Source organism: Nycticebus coucang, chromosome 1, assembly GCF_027406575.1.
Source record: "Nycticebus coucang isolate mNycCou1 chromosome 1, mNycCou1.pri, whole genome shotgun sequence".
NCBI classification, from domain to species: domain Eukaryota; kingdom Metazoa; phylum Chordata; class Mammalia; order Primates; family Lorisidae; genus Nycticebus; species Nycticebus coucang.
In genome coordinates, this window is record NC_069780.1 from 188,115,279 (window position 1) to 188,133,375 (window position 18,097).

At 38.3% G+C, this 18,097-nt stretch overlaps 1 protein-coding gene and 1 pseudogene across 1 annotated transcript in view; both read left to right on the plus strand.

Annotated features, from left to right (window-relative positions):
- Nucleotides 1-18,008, plus strand: part of ATPSCKMT (ATP synthase c subunit lysine N-methyltransferase) — a 45,467-nt gene extending 27,459 nt beyond the window's left edge. Inside the window, 1 exon segment of the mRNA XM_053593034.1 lies at nucleotides 15,903-18,008. The gene's annotated coding sequence lies outside the window, so the exon portion shown is untranslated.
- LOC128587151 (5'-AMP-activated protein kinase subunit gamma-2-like) lies at nucleotides 15,871-16,919 on the plus strand (annotated as a pseudogene).
- Nucleotides 18,009-18,097: the final 89 nt, after the last annotated feature.

An 18,097-nucleotide genomic window follows, 5' to 3' on the forward strand; every position in this document is an offset into this window, starting at 1 on the left:
TTGCAAGCTGGCTAGCAAGAAGAGCTGAGCTGAGCTGCCCAGATGCCACGCTGAGAATTTATATCAGGAGACAGAAAGACTGGAGATAGAAGTAGAATTTAAGATCACGAGGTTGAGGCCAGAGGAATTGTGACAGCCACAAGAGAGATGAGAGGCTAATGGGATCCTCTCTGAGCTCCGGAGGTCACCATCCTCAGGGGCTAGGGGCTACCCCGCCCACTGGCCAGCAGGGCCTTGGAACCACAGTCCAGCAGGAGCTGTCCAGCTCACAGAGCTGTCATTGAACCTTTGAGTGTCCCAGCTGTCTCCTTATCTGATTAGGTTATGTCATGTCCAAGAACTCTACTTGGGAAATAGATGATTTTGTGACAACTGGAATACCACTAGTCATGGCAGGTATTAAACACAAGTAACTTATTACTCCAAAGATGGTACAGGCCATGTATGTATTTAACTAGGAAAATATATATTTATGTTACTGTAAAGATGTCTGCACCTAAGTAACACAATAAAATTTCTGTGCTCAAATAGAAAACTTCAGTTATCTGGGAATCCTTTTGGGCAGAACACTATTCCTTTGGAGTGAGGTGCTTCTGTGATAATGGCATATTATGATTATACTGCGATTGGTCCACTTGTGACTCAATGGACTGATACAAATTGAACATGAACAAAAAGATCATATAACTGTTACAGGTGAGGGAAATTCGATGTCTAATTTTTCTAATTAAATATTACTATGTGAATATTATTCAGGAAGGATTGATAAAACAATAGCTCATCGATCCCTAGGTTTAATTCATTGCTATAAAGGAGGAATCAAGTTAGTTTTCTTCTCTGTGGTATTATATAGGCTGAAAAATTGGGCAGCAAACATTATTATCATTATTATTATTATTATTTTGCAGTTTTTGCCCAGAGCTGGGTTTGAACCCGCCACCTCTGGTATATGGGGCTGGTGCCCTACTCCTTTGAGCCACAGGCACAACCCGCAAACTTATTTTTTATAAGAACTGATCCAAACGCCAAAATAATTTCACAAAGCTCCGTGTATTTCCCAAACTTGGTGGATTTCAAGGAGAGAGAGTGCGATTTGGTACATTAGGCTGAATCCCGGGTAGGATTCCGAGGCAGGTAGAGCTTCCACCTTGTTGGGGGTCTTCCCTTTTTGTTCCCTTACGCCTTGTCCCAGGCTGTTACCCTTTATCATTTTATCACATGGCCTTCTTTCCACTTGTCTGCTAATCTTGGATTTAGGTGTTAGATTGCATATTGCTGTTTTGAAGAGCATTTGCATTTTGTTAAGGCTCTCCTTAAATTTGACTTCAGTGGGTCTGGAAGACATGAATTTGTAATGGAGAAATTTCAGGCCCCTTGCTACCATCTGGCCCTTGCCCCAGCTCACCTAACCTCACTGGCATGTGCATCAAAGCTCAGAAAGGCAAGCTGTCACCCTAAGTTTTTTTGAACCTGCAAATGTCGGTTTTATGAATGGAAATCCACAGTCCAGCATCTTAGATGGTCAGGCTAGCTCTTGTGTCCTGACTGTCTATCATGTTGCCTGCGGTCTTTCATATACATTGTTTTTAATTCTCACATGAACTCTCCAGTTTAGATATGCTATTTCTCATTTGGGAAAACTGAGGGAATTAGAGAGTCATTCATTTGCCATGGCTTATGCACTGTTCAGGAAGTAGTGGAGCTGGTATTTGAATGCAGGTGTACCTGATAGTAAAGCCTGTGTGTTTCCGTCTATTCTGTGACCTGGCTGGGGTGTGGAGAAGGCTCTCCTGCTAAGTGATTGGTCCCATCTACTCAGCTCAGATATTAGCAGCACAAGAATGACTCAAACCTTGGGTTCTATGCTTCTTTGAATCAGAATAATTCTTCTTGGGTAGGCACAGGGGGGGTCTTTGAGTTAGAAGCATAAACCTGAGGTAAAGAAAAAGCAACAGATTTATTTCAGAATTCTTCTACTCATATAGAAATAGGTAGATGAAATGGTATCTTCAGAGTAGCATTGAATTACCACGTGCCTAATGTGGCCACTTCACTGAAGGTAGGTTAGTGTGAACGTATCAACCGTGTTAGAAAATAAGCAACTTTTAAATACAGGTAGTCCCTGGGTTACTGACAAGATATGTTCCTGAGAACATTTTGAGTCACGGTTGTATGTAACTCAGATCTCTAATGAATAGCGCATATATGATCGTAATATAACAACAGCAATACTATACTGTGCTTGTATGTGGTAATAACAATACAGTGTAATACTGTAATAATAAGTTACAGAAACTATTGTGCTCTTTCTTTGAGTTCAAACACATAAAAAATAAAAAACTCACATAAAAAGTTTAAATGGGGGGCAGTGCCTGTGGCTCAAAGGAGTAGGGCGCTGGCCCCATATGCTGGAAGTGGTGGCCAAAAAAAAAAAAAAAGTTTAGATGGGAAATAGGAGAAAGTTCAAAAAAGAATATTAAAGGTTAACACTCACCTAATGTCGCATTGATGTCCTGCTTACCGGAAGGGACATTTTTGAGGTGAGAAGTTTGCTGACAATTGGGAGATGATGATGGAGAGGGTGCTTGGGGTGTAGTGGTGAAGAATCGGGAGTTGATTCTATCTTGGAAAGGGGAGCTCACCATCGAAGTCGGCCTCTTGAAAAGGTATCTGGGCTTATTCTCACAGTCTTTTTCTTCTTTTGTCATAAACGGCCTGATGGCAGCTGATGTTCTCAGTAGCTGCACGGTAAACCTTTGTAATCCACTCCATGTGGGGATCTTGCTCCTCAAGCTTAGCAAACCCTGTGTGAATGAGCCCAAAGGCTTCGGCTTGTTCTTTTGTTAGAAACTTTCTTGGCTTTGGATCTTCTGATTCTTCATGTTCTTGCCTGCCAGCCTCCCTCCACCCTGCTTCCCTCTGTCCCTCCTTTGCTCCCTCTCTTCCTCCCTTTCTCCCTTCATCCTTTTCCTTTGGACAGAGCCTTGCTGCCTCGCTGTAGCTCACAGCAACTTCAAACTCCTGGGCTCAAGGAATCCTCTTGCCTCGGCCTCTCAAGTTGCTGGGACTACAGGCACCTGCCATGACACCCAACGAATTTTTCTTTCTTTTTCTTTTGTAGTGATGGGGTTGTATTCTTTTATTCACTTACAATTTGGGAATTCTTTCCCACTTAAGGTTTTTCTCCCCTTCAATGGTTGGCTGAGCTGACTTCTCCTCCCTCAACTTTCAACTTCATCTTTTTTTTAACTGTCCTGTCTTGCATCTTAGGCCCTTTGGGTCCTGGTATGTGCCGTGTGCTCTTTCTGTCTTTGATGGATCTTAGGTCTTTTTCTTCCACATTTAAAACTTGCTAAATACAGGGCGGTGCCTGTGGCTCAAAGGGCCGTAGGGGGCTGGCCCCATATGCTGGAGGTGGTGGGTTCAAACCCAGCCCTGGCCAAAAACTGCAAAAAAAAAAATTTGCCAAATACAATTTTTGATTGCAAAATTCATGCCCTCAATGAAGCCTCTAGTCATTTTGTTTCATTCACATTTGACTAGGCACCATCTTATTTATTTATTTTTTTATGCTTTATTTTGTAGTCTATTTGCTGATGTGGCACCACTTTTGTTTCCAGTAAATGAAGGGAAAACATTTCCATCCACTTAGTACTTAGGCAAAAAGAAGAAGAAAAGCTTGAGTGCTCAGCAGTTCTTGAGATGAGTGTCTGATAGATTTACATTTTATTCAGCTTTGTGGCTTGGCTCACATGTAGATATTTTGTATCTTCAGTTATTTGGTGATTACTTCTTTGCGGTAGTTTTATACCATGCTATTTAAGACATGAATTTTGATTCTATGTAAGGAAAGTTTCCATTAAAACAGACAGTTCTTGATTTTTTTTTTCAGGTGCAAAGTATTACTTTGCTAGAGAACCCATTTAGACCGATGTGAATAAACAAGTATTTCAAATTATTCCTATGACTATTGGTCAAATCATGAAAACTTCTAGGAAATAATTCGGATTGATTGTGATGAATTCTTTTCCAGAAGCAAATGAACTATTGCAGGAATTAAAACAAGAAAGAGGATTTTACTGCTCGGTTTGGGTGTGAAGAGACATGATGAAGGACAGTGATTTGCAATTTAAGGCATTTTTTTTACCCACAACAGGAGAAAGTTTCAAAGTGGGCTTGATAGTATTTTTCTCTCAGCTTCCAGTCCTTTGTTTAGAAAAACCGGTAGTCTTTTGAAGAAAATAGAAATATCTTCTGTGTAGGCTGATAATGGTAATATATATAAATACTTTGTTGAAATGTCATAACCTAATGTTTTAAGGCGTTAATGGTAGAATATGGAAGTCATACACTTAAAAAAATTGAGGTATAATTTTCACAGAAACAGATTCATCCTTTTTTTAGTTTCCTGTAATGTGAGTTTTAACAATTTATACAGTCACGTATCTATCACCACAACCAAATCAGGGGTCCTCAAACTATGGCCCACGGGCCACATGAGGCGGTGTGATTGTATTTGTTCCCATTTTGTTTTTTTACTTCAAAATAAGATATGTGCAGTGTGCATAGGAATTTGTTCATAGTTTTTTGTTTTTTTTTTTAACTATAGTCCAGCCCTCCAACGGTGTGAGGGACAGTGAACTGGCCCCCTATTTAAAAAGTTTGAGGACCCCTGGAATAATTCCATTATCCACAAAATTCCCCTGTGTTCCCTAAGTCAGCCCCCACCTACCTCCTGCTTCCTAGTAACTGCTGATCTGTTTTCTGTCCCTGGAGTTTTTCCTTTTCCAGGATGTCATATAAATGGAATCGTCCAGAGTGTAGCCCTGTGAGTCTGGCTGGCTTCTTTCCCTGGGTGTAATGCAGCTGAGACTCATCCATGGTGCTGTGTGGTTATCACCTTTATCCATGTGTAGGTGTCCCTTGTATGGATATACCTGACTGATTATCCTTTCACCAGTAGAAGAACATTTGGATTGTTTCCAATTTTTGCTGATTATGAATAAGTCACCACCAACCCTTGCATGTGGGTTTTACTCTGTGAACATGGGCTTTTATTGATGTAGGATTGCTGGTCCTATGTTAGGATGTAGGATTGCTGGTCGTATGTTAATGTTATAAACAAAGCCTGGCTGTTCCGTATTTGGAGTTCCCACCAGCTGAGTGTGCAGGTTCTCTTTGATCTGTGTCCCCATCAGCCTGGCTTTTCTCTGTTTTCTTCTCCCTGTTGAAATGTGCTGGTTTCTCCATAGAGCATCAATTTTGCATTTTCCTAATGACATGGTGGAGCATCTTTTCATGCACTTGTTTGTTACTTGTGTATCTTCTCTGGTGAAATGTCTGTTTGAATCTTTTGCCTGTTTTCAAAATTGGGTTGTTTATTTATTAGTGAATTTTGATAATTCTTCATATATTTATATATATTTTTTTCATGTGGAGGTCCTACATTAGTTTCATAATAAGGGTGAGTACATTGGGTACTTTTTCTTCCATTCTTGAGATACTTTACTAAGAAGAAGATGTTCCAGCTCCATCCATGTAAACATGAAAGAGGTAAAGTCTCCATCCTTTTTTAAGGCTGCATAATATTCCATGGTGTACATATACCACAATTTATTAATCCATTCGTGGATCGATGGGCACTTGGGCTTTTTCCATGACTTAGCAATTATGAATAGGGCTACAATAAATATTCTGATACAAATATCTTTGTTATGATGTGATTTTTTGGTCTTCTGGGTATATGCCCAGTAGAGGGATTACAGGATTGAATGGCAGATCTATTTTTAGATCTCTAAGTGTTCTCCATATCTCTTTCCAAAAGGAATGTATTAATTTGAATTCCCACCAGCAGTGCAAAAGTGTTCCCTTTTCTCCACATCCACACCAACGTCCCTGGTCTTGGGATTTTGTGATGTAGGCTAGTCTCACTGGAGTTAGATGATATCTCAAAGTAGTTTTGATTTGCATTTCTCTGATGATTAAAGATGATGAGCATTTTTTCGTATGTCTGAAGGCCGTGCGTCTGTCTTCTTCAGAGAAGTTTCTCCTCAAGTCCCTTGCCCAGCCTGCGATGGGATCCCTTGTTCTTTTCTTGCTAATGCATTTAAGTTCTCTGTGGATTCTGGTTATTAAACCTTTGTTGGAGACATAACCTGCAAATATCTTTTCCCATTCTGAAGGCTGTTTGCTTGCTTTACTTACTGTGTTCTTGGCTGTGCAGAAGCTTTTTAGTTTGATCAAGTTCCAATAGTGTATTTTTGAAGCAGCTTCAATTGCCTTGGGGGTCCTTCTCATAAAAAACTCGCCCAACCCAATTTCTTCAAGTGTTTTCTCTGCACTCTTCTAGTATTTTTATAGTTTCATGTCTTAGGTTTAAATCTTTAATCCAGTGAGAGTCTATCTTGGTTAATGGTGAGAGGTGTGGGTCCAGTTTCAGTCTTCTACAGGTTGCCAGCCAGTTCACCTAGCACCATTTGTTAAATAGGGAATCTTTTCCCCACTGAATGTTTTTAATTGGCTTGTCAAAGATTAAATAACGGTAATTAGCTGGATTCATCTCTTGGTTCTCTATTCTGTTCCAGACATCTACTTCTCTGTTTTTGTGCCAGTACCATGCTGTTTTGATCACTATCGATTTGTAGTATAGTCTGAGGTCCAGTAGCGTGATTACTCCTGTTTTGTTTTTATTTTTGAGTAATGTCTTGGCTATTCGAGGTTTTTTCTGATTCCATATAAAATGAATTATTGTTTTTTCAAGATCTTTAAAGTATGACAGTGGAGCTTTAATGGGGATTGCATTGAAATTATATATTGCTTTGGGTAGTATGGACATTTTAACAATGTTGATTCTTCCCAACCATGAGCATGGTATATTTTTCCATTTGTTAACATTCTCAGCTATCTCTTTTCTTAGAGTTTCATAGTTCTCTTTATATAGATCTTTCACATCCTTTGTTAGATAAACTCCCAAGTATTTCATCTTCTTTGGCACTACTGTGAATGGGATAGAGTCCTTAATTGTTTTTTCAACTTGACTATTGTTGGTATATATAAAGGCTACCGATTTAAGAATGTTGATTTTGTAACCTGAGACGCTGCTGTATTCCTTGATCACTTCTAAGAGTTTTGTAGTGGAGTCCCTAGTATTTTCCAGATATACAATCATATCATCTGAGAAGAGCGAAAGTTTGATCTCTTCTGACCCTATGTGGATACCCTTGATCGCTTTTTCTTCCCTAATTGCCGTGGCTAAAACTTCCATTACAATGTTAAAGAGCAATGGAGACAATGGGCAGCCTTGTCTGGTTCCAGATCTGAGTGGAAATGATTCCAGTTTAACTCCATTCAATATGATATTGGCTGTGGGTTTGCTGTAGATGGCCTCTATCAGTTTAAGAAATGTCCCTTCTAGACCAATTTTCTTAAGTGTTCTGATCATGAAGGGATGTTGGATGTTATCAAAAGCTTTTTCTGCATCGATTGAGAGAATCGTATGGTCTTTGTTTTTTAATTTGTTTATATGCTGAATTACATTTATAGATTTACGTATATTGAATCAGTCTTGAGACCCTGGGATAAAACCGACTTGGTCATGATGTATGATTTGTTTGATATGTTGCTGTATTCTGTTTGTTAGAATCTTGTTGAATATTTTTGCATCTATATTCATTAGTGATATTGGTCTATAATTTTCTTTTCTTGTTGGGTCTTTTCCTGGTTTGGGGATCAGGGCGATGTTTGCTTCATAGAATGTGTTGGGTAGTCTTCCTTCTTTTTCTACCTTTTGGAACAGGTTGAGTAGTATAGGTACTAATTCCTCTTTAAAGGTTTGGTAGAATTCTGACATAAAACCATCTGGTCCCAGGCTTTTCTTTTTGGGGAGATTTTGTATGGTCGATGTTATTTCCGAACTTGATATTGGCCTGTTCAACATTTCCACTTGATTTTGGTTAAGTCTTGGAAGGTGACGTGCTTCCAAGTAATGGTCAATTTCCTTCAGATTTTCGTATTTCTGAGAGTAAAGTTTCTTGTAATATTCATTAAGGATTTTTTGAATTTCTGAGGAGTCTGTTGTTATTTCGTCTTTGTTATTTGTGATTGATGAGATTAGAGATTTTACTCTTTTTTTTCCTGATTAGGTTGGCCAAAGGTTTATCTATTTTGTTGACCTTTTCAAAAAACCAGCTTTTTGATTTATTGATCTTTTGTATTATTCTTTTGTTTTCAATTTCATTTAGTTCTGCTCTGATTTTGGTTATTTCTTTTCTTCTACTGGATTTGGGGTTGGAGTATTCTTCCATTTGCAGTCTCTTGAGATGTCCCATTAAGTTGCTTACTCCCTCTCTTTCTGTTCTCCTGAGGAAGGCTAGCAGTGCTATAAATTTCCCTCTTAGAACTGCCTTTGCGGTGTCCCAGAGGTTCTGGTAGTTCGTGTCTTCATTGTCATTTTGTTCCAAAAATTTGGCAATTTCCTTCTTGATCTCATCTCTGACCAAGCTATCATTCAGCATAAGGTTATTTAACTTCCATGTTTTTGTATGAGTATGCAGATTCCTGTTGTTACTCATCTCAAGTTTTATTCCATGATGGTCTGAAAAGCTGCATGGAATAATTTCTATTCCTTTAAATTTACTGAGGTTAGACTTGTGACCTAAGATGTGATCAATTTTGGAGTAAGTTCCGTGGGCTGATGAGAAGTATGTGTATTCAGTTTTGTTGGGATGAAATGTTCTGTAGATGTCTGCTAAATCTAAATACTGGATGGTTAGATTTAAATCTAGAATTTCTTTACTCAGCTTTTTGTTGGAGGATCGATCCATCACTGCCAAAGGAGTGTTAAAATCTCCAACTATTATAGAGTTGGGAGAAATCAAGTTGCTCATGTCTGTTAAGAGTTTCTCTTATAAATTGAGGTGCATTCTGATTGGGTGCATAGATATTAATTGAAATCTCATCATATTGAGTCTTACCCTTAACAAATATGAAGTGACCATTTTTGTCCTTCCTTACTTTTGTTCTTTTAAAGCCTATTGTATCCGCAAATAAAATCGCAACACCTTCTTTTTTCTGGTTACCATTTGCCTGAAATATGGATGACCATCCTTTCACCCTGAGTCTGTATTTGTCTTTTAAGTTAAGATGTGACTCTTGTATGCAACAAATGTCTGGCTTGATTTTTTGTATCCAGTCAACTAACCTATGTCTCTTTAGAGGGCTGTTTAAGCCATTCACATTAATGGAGAGTATTGATAAGTTTGGTGAAATTTTGGGTATTGAGTTTTTTGAAAGTCTAGTGGGCATTTTTAATCCTTTTGCCATTGTGGAAGTTGGAGTTTGATCAGAAGTTTCTGAGTGAGTTTACTTTTGTAGTAGAGGATTGGGTTGGTTATAATGGAGGATAGGTCTGAGAATATCCTGAAGAGCTGGTTTGGTTATGGCAAATTTCTTTAGCATATGAATGTCATTAAAGTATTTAATTTCTCCGTCATAAATGAAACTCAGTTTAGCTAGGTACAAGATCCGGGGTTGAAAGTTATTTTGCTTGAGGAGATTAAACGTTGATGACCACCCTCTTCTGGCTTGAAAAGTTTCAGCAGAGAGATCTGCAGTCATTCTAATGTTCTTCCCTTTGAAGGTAATAGTTTTCTTTTGCCTGGCCGCTTTGAGAATTTTCTCCTTCATATTAACTTTAGTAAAGTTAATTATGATTTGCCTGGGGGATGTCTTATTGGGGTTGAGTTGTGTTGGGGTTCTGAAGCTATCTGCTATCTGAATTTCAGGTTCTCTAGGCATGTCTGGAAAATTCTCTTTCATAATTTCATGCAGAAGGGCCTCTGCGCCCAGTGAGGCCACTTCATCTGTTTCAGGAATTCCTATGAGTCGGATATTTGCCTTCTTCGAGTTATCGCAGAGCTCTCTGAGAGAGTGATCCATTTTTGCTCTCCATTTCTCTTCCTCTTTGAGAGTTTGGGGGCGTTCAAAGGCTTTGTCTTCAATGTCAGAGATCCTTTCTTCTGCTTGGTCCATTCTGTTGCTAAGGAATTCTACTGTATTTTTCATATCTTTGAGGGCTGCAAATTCTTGCTTCAGTGTGTCTAAGTCTTTGGTGGTTTTGTCTTTAAATTCGTTAAATTCTTGAGACAGCTTTTGAATTTCTCCACGAATTCCTAGTTCCATTTTTTTAATCTTGTTTGCCATCCAAATTCTGAATTCGATTTCTGACATCTCAGCCAGTTGTTTGTGAATGGGATCTTCAATTACATCTGCCATATCTTTCCTTGGGGGTGGGGGTGTTGATCTATTCTGGTTATTCATGTTACCAGAGTTTTTCCGCTGATTCCACCCCATGATTGTTTTACTCTCTTTGATTTTTCCCCTGGTGTTTTGTTGAGTACCCGTACAGTGCTGTGGTCTGAGAAACTGGGGCTCTGTTTAGTGTAGAGGGGCTAAGTGGTTCTGTCTTGTTTTCAGCTGGTTTCTATTTGACCCTAGTGAAACAGTTAGTCTGGGTTGAAGTCTCAGCTGTGGAGAAATACCAGCAATTAAGTCACCCCACCCACCACAGGCAACAAATGAATTCTTCATATATTTAAGATACAAATCCTTTATCAGACATGTGTTTTGCCAGTATTTTTTCCCAGTCTGTGGCTTTTCTTTTTGTTCACTTAATAGCATCTTTGCAAAGCAGAAATTTTAAATTTTGATGAAGTCCACTTTAACCAATTTTTAAAATGTATTGTGCTTAGATATCATATCTAAAACACCTTTGCCGAGGTCACAAATACTTTCTTCTGTGTTTAATTTTAGAAGTTTTAGATTTTACATTTAACTCTATTGTACATTTTGAATTAATTTTTATTTATGGGATAAGTTATAGATTAAGGTTCATTTCTTTGCATGTGGTTATTCAATTGTTCCATTACTGTTTGTTAAAAAAGATTATTCTTGGTGTGGCTCTGAAAGGCTGAAGAGATTGGACGTGCCTTCCAGTGTTTTCAAATGCATGTAGATTGCAAAAGGATCTCTCATGGTTTTTAAAATTTTGTCCATCAGAGCTCTTGAGGCTGGAAGTTGTGGCGTCTGCAGGTTGGAAGTTTGAGTCTGGAGCTCAAGCTGAGATGATCAAGGTTGTTTGCAACGACCGTCTGGGGAAGAAGGTCATGTTAAATGCAACACATATGACAACATTGGGGACCTTAAGAAGCTGATTGCAGCCCAAACTGGCACCCCTTGGAACAAGATTGTCCTTATGAAGTGGTACACAATTTTTAAGGACTAAATGTTTCTAGGGGACTATGAAATCCATTTTGGGATGAACTTGAAGCTTTATTACCAATAGAGCAGACTTCCTTTCCTCCTGCTCTACCATTCTTTCCTCCCACACTGGTATGGAGGCTTGTTTTTATTTTTATTTTTATTTTTTTATTAAATCATAGCTGTGTACATTAGTGCAATCAAGGGGTACAATGTGCTGGTTTCATATACAATCTGAAATATTTTCATCAAACTGTTCAACGTAGCCTTCATGGCATTTTCTTAGTTATTGTATGTAGACATTTGTATTCTGCATTTAGTAAGTTTCGCCTGTACCCATTTTAAGATGCACCGTAGGTGTGGCCCCACCAATTACTCTCCCTCCACCCTAACCTCCCCCCTCCCTTCCCCTCCCTTGGCCCTTTCCTCATATTCTTGTGCTATAGTTGGGTTATAGCCTTCATATGAAAGCTATAAATTAGCTTCATAGTAGGGCTGAGTATATTAGATACTTTTTCTTCCATTCTTGAGATACTTTGCTAAGACGACTATGTTAAAGCTCCATCCATGTAAACATGAAAGAGGTAAAGTCTCCATCTTTCTTTAAGGCTGCATAATATTCCATGGGATGCATGTACCACAATTTGTTAATCCATTCGTGGGTCGATGGGCACTTAGGCTTCTTCCATGACTTAGCAATTATGAATTGGGCTGCAATAAACATTCTGGTATAGATGTCTTTGTTATATTGTGATTTTTGGTCTTCTGGGTATATACCTGGTAAAGGAATTATAGGATCGAATGGCAGGTCTATTTTTAGATCTCTAAGTGTTCTCCAAACATCCTGCCAAAAGGAATGTATTAGTGTGCATTCCCACCAGCAGTGTAGAAGTGTTCCATTTTCTCCACATCCATGCCAACATCTCTGGTTTTGGGATTTTGTTATGTGGGCTAATCTTACCGGAGTTAGATGATATCTCAAAGTAGTTTTGATTTGCATTTCTCTGATGATTAAGGATAATGAGCATTTTTTTCATGTCTCTGTAGGCCGTGCACCTGTCTTTAGAGAAGTTTCTCTTCAAGTCCTTTGCCCAGCCTGAGATGGGATCACTTGTTCTTTTCTTGCTAATATGTTTGAGTTCTTTGTGGATTCTGGTTATTAAACCTTTGTCAGAGGTATAACCTGCAAATATTTTCTCCCATTCTGAGGGCTGTCTGCTTGCTATATTTATTATGTTCTTGGCTGTGCAGAAGCTTTTTAGTTTGATCTGGTCCCAGTAGTGTGTTTTTGATACTGCTTCAATTGCCTGGGGAGTCCTCCTCATAAAATATTCACCCAGACCGATACCGTCAAGAGTTTTCCCTGCACTTTCTTCAAGTATTTTTATAGTTTCATGTCTTAAGTTTAAGTCTTTTATCCAGTGAGAGTCTATCTTAGTTAATGGTGAGAGATGTGTGTCCAGTTTCAGTCTTCTGCAGGTCACCAGCCAGTTCACCCAGCTCCATTTGTTAAATAGGGAATCTTTTCCCCACTGAATGGTTTTAATTGGCTTTTCAAAGATTACATAACAGTAAGTAGCTGATTCATCTCTTGGTTCTCTATTCAGTTCCAGACATCTTCTTCTTTGTTTTTGTGCCAGTACCATGCTGTTTTGATCACTACCGATTTATAGTACAGTCTCAGGTCTGGTAGCGTGATTCCTCCTGCTTTGTTTTTGTTTCTGAGTAATGTCTTGGCTAGTCGAGGTTTTTTTCTGATTCTATATAAAACGAAGTATTATTTATTTGAGATCTTTAAAACATGACAGTGGAGTTTTAATAGGAATTGCATTAAAATTATATATTGCTTTGGGTAATATAGACATTTTAACAATGTTGATTCTTCCCAGCCATGAGCATGGTATGTTTTTCTATTTGTTAACATCTTCATCTATTTCTTTTCTTAAAGTTTCATAGTTCTCTTTATAGAGATCTTTCATGTTCTTTGTTAGGTAAACTCCCAAATATTTCATCTTCTTTGGCACTACTGTGAAAGGAATAGTGTCCTTGAGTGTTTTTTTGGCTTGGCTATTGTTGGTATATATAAAGGCTACAGATTTATGGGTGTTAATTTTGTAGACTGAGACTTTGCTGTACTCCTTGATCACTTCTAAAAGTTTCGTAGTAGAATCTCTGGTGTTTTCCAAATATACGATCATATCATCTGCGAAGAGCGAAAGTTTGATCTCTTCTGACCCTATGTGGATACGCTTGATCGCCTTTTCTTCCCTAATTGCAATGGCTAAAACTTCCATTCCAATGTTAAAGAGCAATGGAGACAATGGGCAACCTTGCCTGGTTCCTGATCTAAGTGAAAATGATTTCAGTTTAACTCCATTCAATGCGATATTGGCTGTGGGTTTGCTGTAGATGGCCTCCATTAGTTTAAGAAATGTCCCTTCTATACCAGTTTTCTTAAGTGTTTTGATCATGAAGGGATGCTGGATATTATCAAAAGCTTTTTCTTCATCAATTGAGAGAATCATATGGTCTTTATTTTTTAATTTGTTTATGTGCTGAATAACATTTATAGATTTACGTATATTGAACCAGCCTTGAGACCCTGGGATAAAGCCCACTTGGTCATGGTGTATAATTTGTTTGGTGTGTTATTGGATTCTGTTTGTTAGGATCTTATTGAATATTTTTGCATCAATATTCATTAGTGATATTGGTCTATAGTTTTCTTTCTTTGTTGGGTCTTTCCCTGGTTTAGGGGTCAAGGTGATATTTGCTTCATAGAACGCGTTGGGTAGTCTTCCTTCTTTTTCTACATTTTGGAAGAGGTAATATAGGTGCTAGTTCTTCTTTAAAGGTTTGGTAGAATTCTGATGTGAAGCCATCTGCTTCCGGGCTTTTCTTTTTAGGGAGATTTTGTATGGTTGATGCTATTTCAGAACTTGTTTAGGCCTGTTCAACATTTCCACTTCATTCTAGCTAAGTCTTGGTAGGTGGCGTGCTTCCAAGTATTGATCAATTTCCTTCAGATTTTCGTATTTCTGAGAGTAAAGTTTCTTGTAATATTCGTTAAGGATTGTTTGAATTTCTGAGGGGTCTGTAGTTATTTCATTGTTACCATTTCTGATTGATGAAATGAGAGATATTACTCTTTTTTTCCTGGTTAGGTTAGCCAAAGGTTTATCCATTTTGTTGACCTTATCAAGAAACCAACTTTTTGATTTATTGATCTGTTGTATAATTCTTTTGTTTTCAATTTCATTTAATTCTGCTCTAATTTTGGTTATTTCTTTTCTTCTGCTGGGTTTGGGGTTGGAGTGTTCTTCCTTCTCCAGTTGCTTGAGATGTCCCATTAAGTTGTTAACTTCCTTACTTTCTGTTTTCTTGAGGAAGGCTTGCAGTGCTATAAATTTCCCTCTTAGGATTGCCTTTGTGGTATCCCAGAGGTTCTGATAATTCATGTCTTCATTGTTGTTTTGTTCCAGAAATTTGGTAATTTTCTTCTTAATCTTGTCTATGACACATCTATCCTTCAGCACAAGGTTATTTAGCTTCCATGTTTTTATGAGTATGCAGATTACTGTTGTTATTGAGTTCAGCTTTTATTCCATGGTGGTGGAGAAGATGCAAGGAATAATTTCTATTTTTTTAAATTTGCTGAGGTTAGACTTGTGACCTAGGATGCGATCGATTTTCGAATATGTTCCATGGGCTGATGAGAAGAATGTGTATTCAGTTTTGTTGGGATGAAATGTTCTGTAGATGTCTGTTAAATCCAGATGTTGAATGGTTAAGTTTAAATCTAAAATTTCTTTGCTTAGCTGCTTTTTGGAGGATCTGTCCAGGACTGCTAAAGTTGGAGTAGTTAAAATCTCCAACTACTATGGAAGTGGAGGAAATTGAGTTGCTCATGTCTGTTAGAGTTTCTCTTATAAATTGAGGTGCTTTGTGGTTGGGTGCATAAATATTAATAATTGAGATCTCATCATATTGAGTATTACCTTTAACAAATATGAAGTGTCCATCCTTATCCTTATTTTGGTTGGTTTAGAGCCTATTGTATCTGCGAATAGGATTGCAATGCCTTCTTTTTTCTGCTTTCCATTTACCTGCTTTTTTCTGCTTTCCATTTGCCTGCTTTTTTCTGCTTTCCATTTGCCTGGAATACCATCCCTTCACCTTGAGTCTATATTTATCTTTTATGGTAAGATGAGATTCTTGTATGTAGCCGATATCTGGCCTGAGTTTTTGTATCTAGTCAGCCAACCTGTGCCTCTGTAGAGGACAATTTAAACCATTCACATTAATTGAGAATATTGATAAGCCTTTCGAAAGTCCAGTGTACATTTTTAATCCTTTTGCGAGTGTGGAAGTTGGAATTTGGTCAAAAGTTTCTGGGTGAGTTTACTTTTGTGGTGGAGCATTATGCTGGTTTTTATGGAGGATAGGTCTGAGAATATCCTGGAGAGCTGGTTTAGTTATGGCAAATTTCTTCAACATGTGAATGTCATTAAAGTATTTAATTTAGGCCCGCCAGGCCCCTCCTCCCAGTGGTGCCACAGAGCAAGGCCGGAGTGCTGGGCTCGCCGAGCCTGCCGGGGAGAAACACTATGGCTCATGCTGATAGCTGTCCTCCTCCTCCCCCTCAGGCAGCACTGGCAGCGGCCCCTGGACCTGCGGAAGCCGGCATGCTGCAGAAATTGGAGTTCGAGGAAGAAGACTCAGAAAGTGGTGTTTACATGCGATTCATGTGGTCACACAAGTGTTACAACATCGTTCCAACCAGTTCAAAGCTCGTTGTCTTCGATACTACATTACAAGTTAAAAAGGCCTTCTTTGCCTTGGTAATGAACAGTATCTGAGCAGCACCACTGTGGGAGAGCAAAAAACAGAGCTTTGTAGGGATGCTAACAATTATAGATTTCATAAATATACTACATAGATACTATAAATCACCTATGGTACAGATTTATGAATTAGAGGAACATAAGATTGAAACATGGAGGGAGCTTTATTTACAAGAAACATTTAAGCCTTTGGTGAATATATCTCCAGATGCAAGCCTCTTCAATGCTGTATACTCGTTGATCAAAAATAAAATCCACAGACTACCAGTAATTGACCCTATCTGGGGGAATGCACTTTATATACTTACCCACAAAAGAATCCTCAATTTCCTCCAGCTTTTTATGTCTGACATGTTAAAGCCTGCCTTCATGAAGCAGAACATGGATGAGCTTGGGAATGGAACATACCACAACATTGCCTTCATCCACCTGGACACTCCCATCATCAAAGTCTTGAACATATTTGTGGAAAGACCAATATCAGCTTTGCTTGTTGTGGATGAGTCAGGAAAAGTTGTAGATATTTATTCCAAATTTGATGTAATTTATCTTGCTGCTGAGAAAACATACAATAACCTAGATATCATGGTGACCCAGGTCCTTTAGCACTGTTCGGAGTATTTTGAAGGTGTCGTGAAGTGCAAAAAGCTGGAGATACTGGAGGCCATTGTGGACAGGATCGTCAGGGTGGAGGTCCTTTGTCTGGTGGTGGTGAACGAAGCTGACAATATTGTGGGCATTATTTCCCTGTCAGACATCCTGTAATCCTTGATACTCACCCCAGCAGGTGCCAAACAAAGGGAGATGGAAACAGAATGACCACTGTGAATGTAGACTCCCTCATAAGAGAACTTGAACAAAGTTTCTGGGTCACATTTTGCCTCATGAACACTGGCTGCAATAGAAGAGAGTGAAATGGTTAAGAATGTATATCAGGTTTTAATAATGGGTATTTTTCCAGTGATGTTGAACCTAAACATAAAATAGAAAGATTTTTATGTGCCTGAAGATTCAGGCTTGCATTAAAAGACTGTTTTCTGACCTTTGTCTGAAGGATTTTAAATGCTGTATGTTATTAAAGTGCACTGTGTCCTGAAATTTTTATTACTTTTCATTTCAAAGAATTCATTGGTGTTGGACAGGTGATGTGACATAAGGTGGTTGCACGGCATGCTCAGATCTCAGTGCCTTATGTCCGGACACAGCAGTACGCCATCACCCGACCACTGCAGCTGGAGCGCACACGTGTGGAGCCACACCGACCTTGAGTGTGGAAGTCTTTGAACCTTTTACCAAATCAGTTTGTTTTCACTGGATTTGTCAAAAAATTGTAATTTGAATATAAGTAATTACTTTTAAAACTTTAACAACAATTTTATGTTTAAGTGTTTTGTTCTAAGCTACCATGTAAACAGGGCTGCTTTATAACAGCTTTATTTATTTTTACTTTCTTCCAATTTTTACACCACTTTCGGTGTTTAAACTTCACCAGATCCATTAATAAACTCTCAGTTGTTATTTTTAAATGGCAGATTGCTCACTACTTAAGTTGGGATCTGGAAAGGATTTGATTTTTAAAATAGCCACCGTTGGGTTTTAAAAGCAGAGGTTCCAAAGAGCACGTGGGGAGACAGGCTGTGGTCAGAAAGAAGCCAAGTGCCGGGAAGATGTCTATTTTTTTCTTGTGTATTGAGATATAAAATCATGATATGTGTATGATTGTTGATGCGATTGTTTTTGTAAATTTCATTGTGGCATATACAGTATTGTCATATGGTTGAAGAGAAACAATGTTTCTTGCTGTAAGTGCTCTGAAAATGTTGACACTATATATACATATGAGGATAGTTTGGTTTTTTGTTCTTTGGGTTTTTTTTCAGATTGAGAAATTAAAATAAATCCTGCTATGTAAAAAACAAATAAAGTATTTAATTTCTCCATCATAAATGAAACTCACTTTAGCTGGGTACAGGATCCTGGGTTGAAAGTTATTTTGT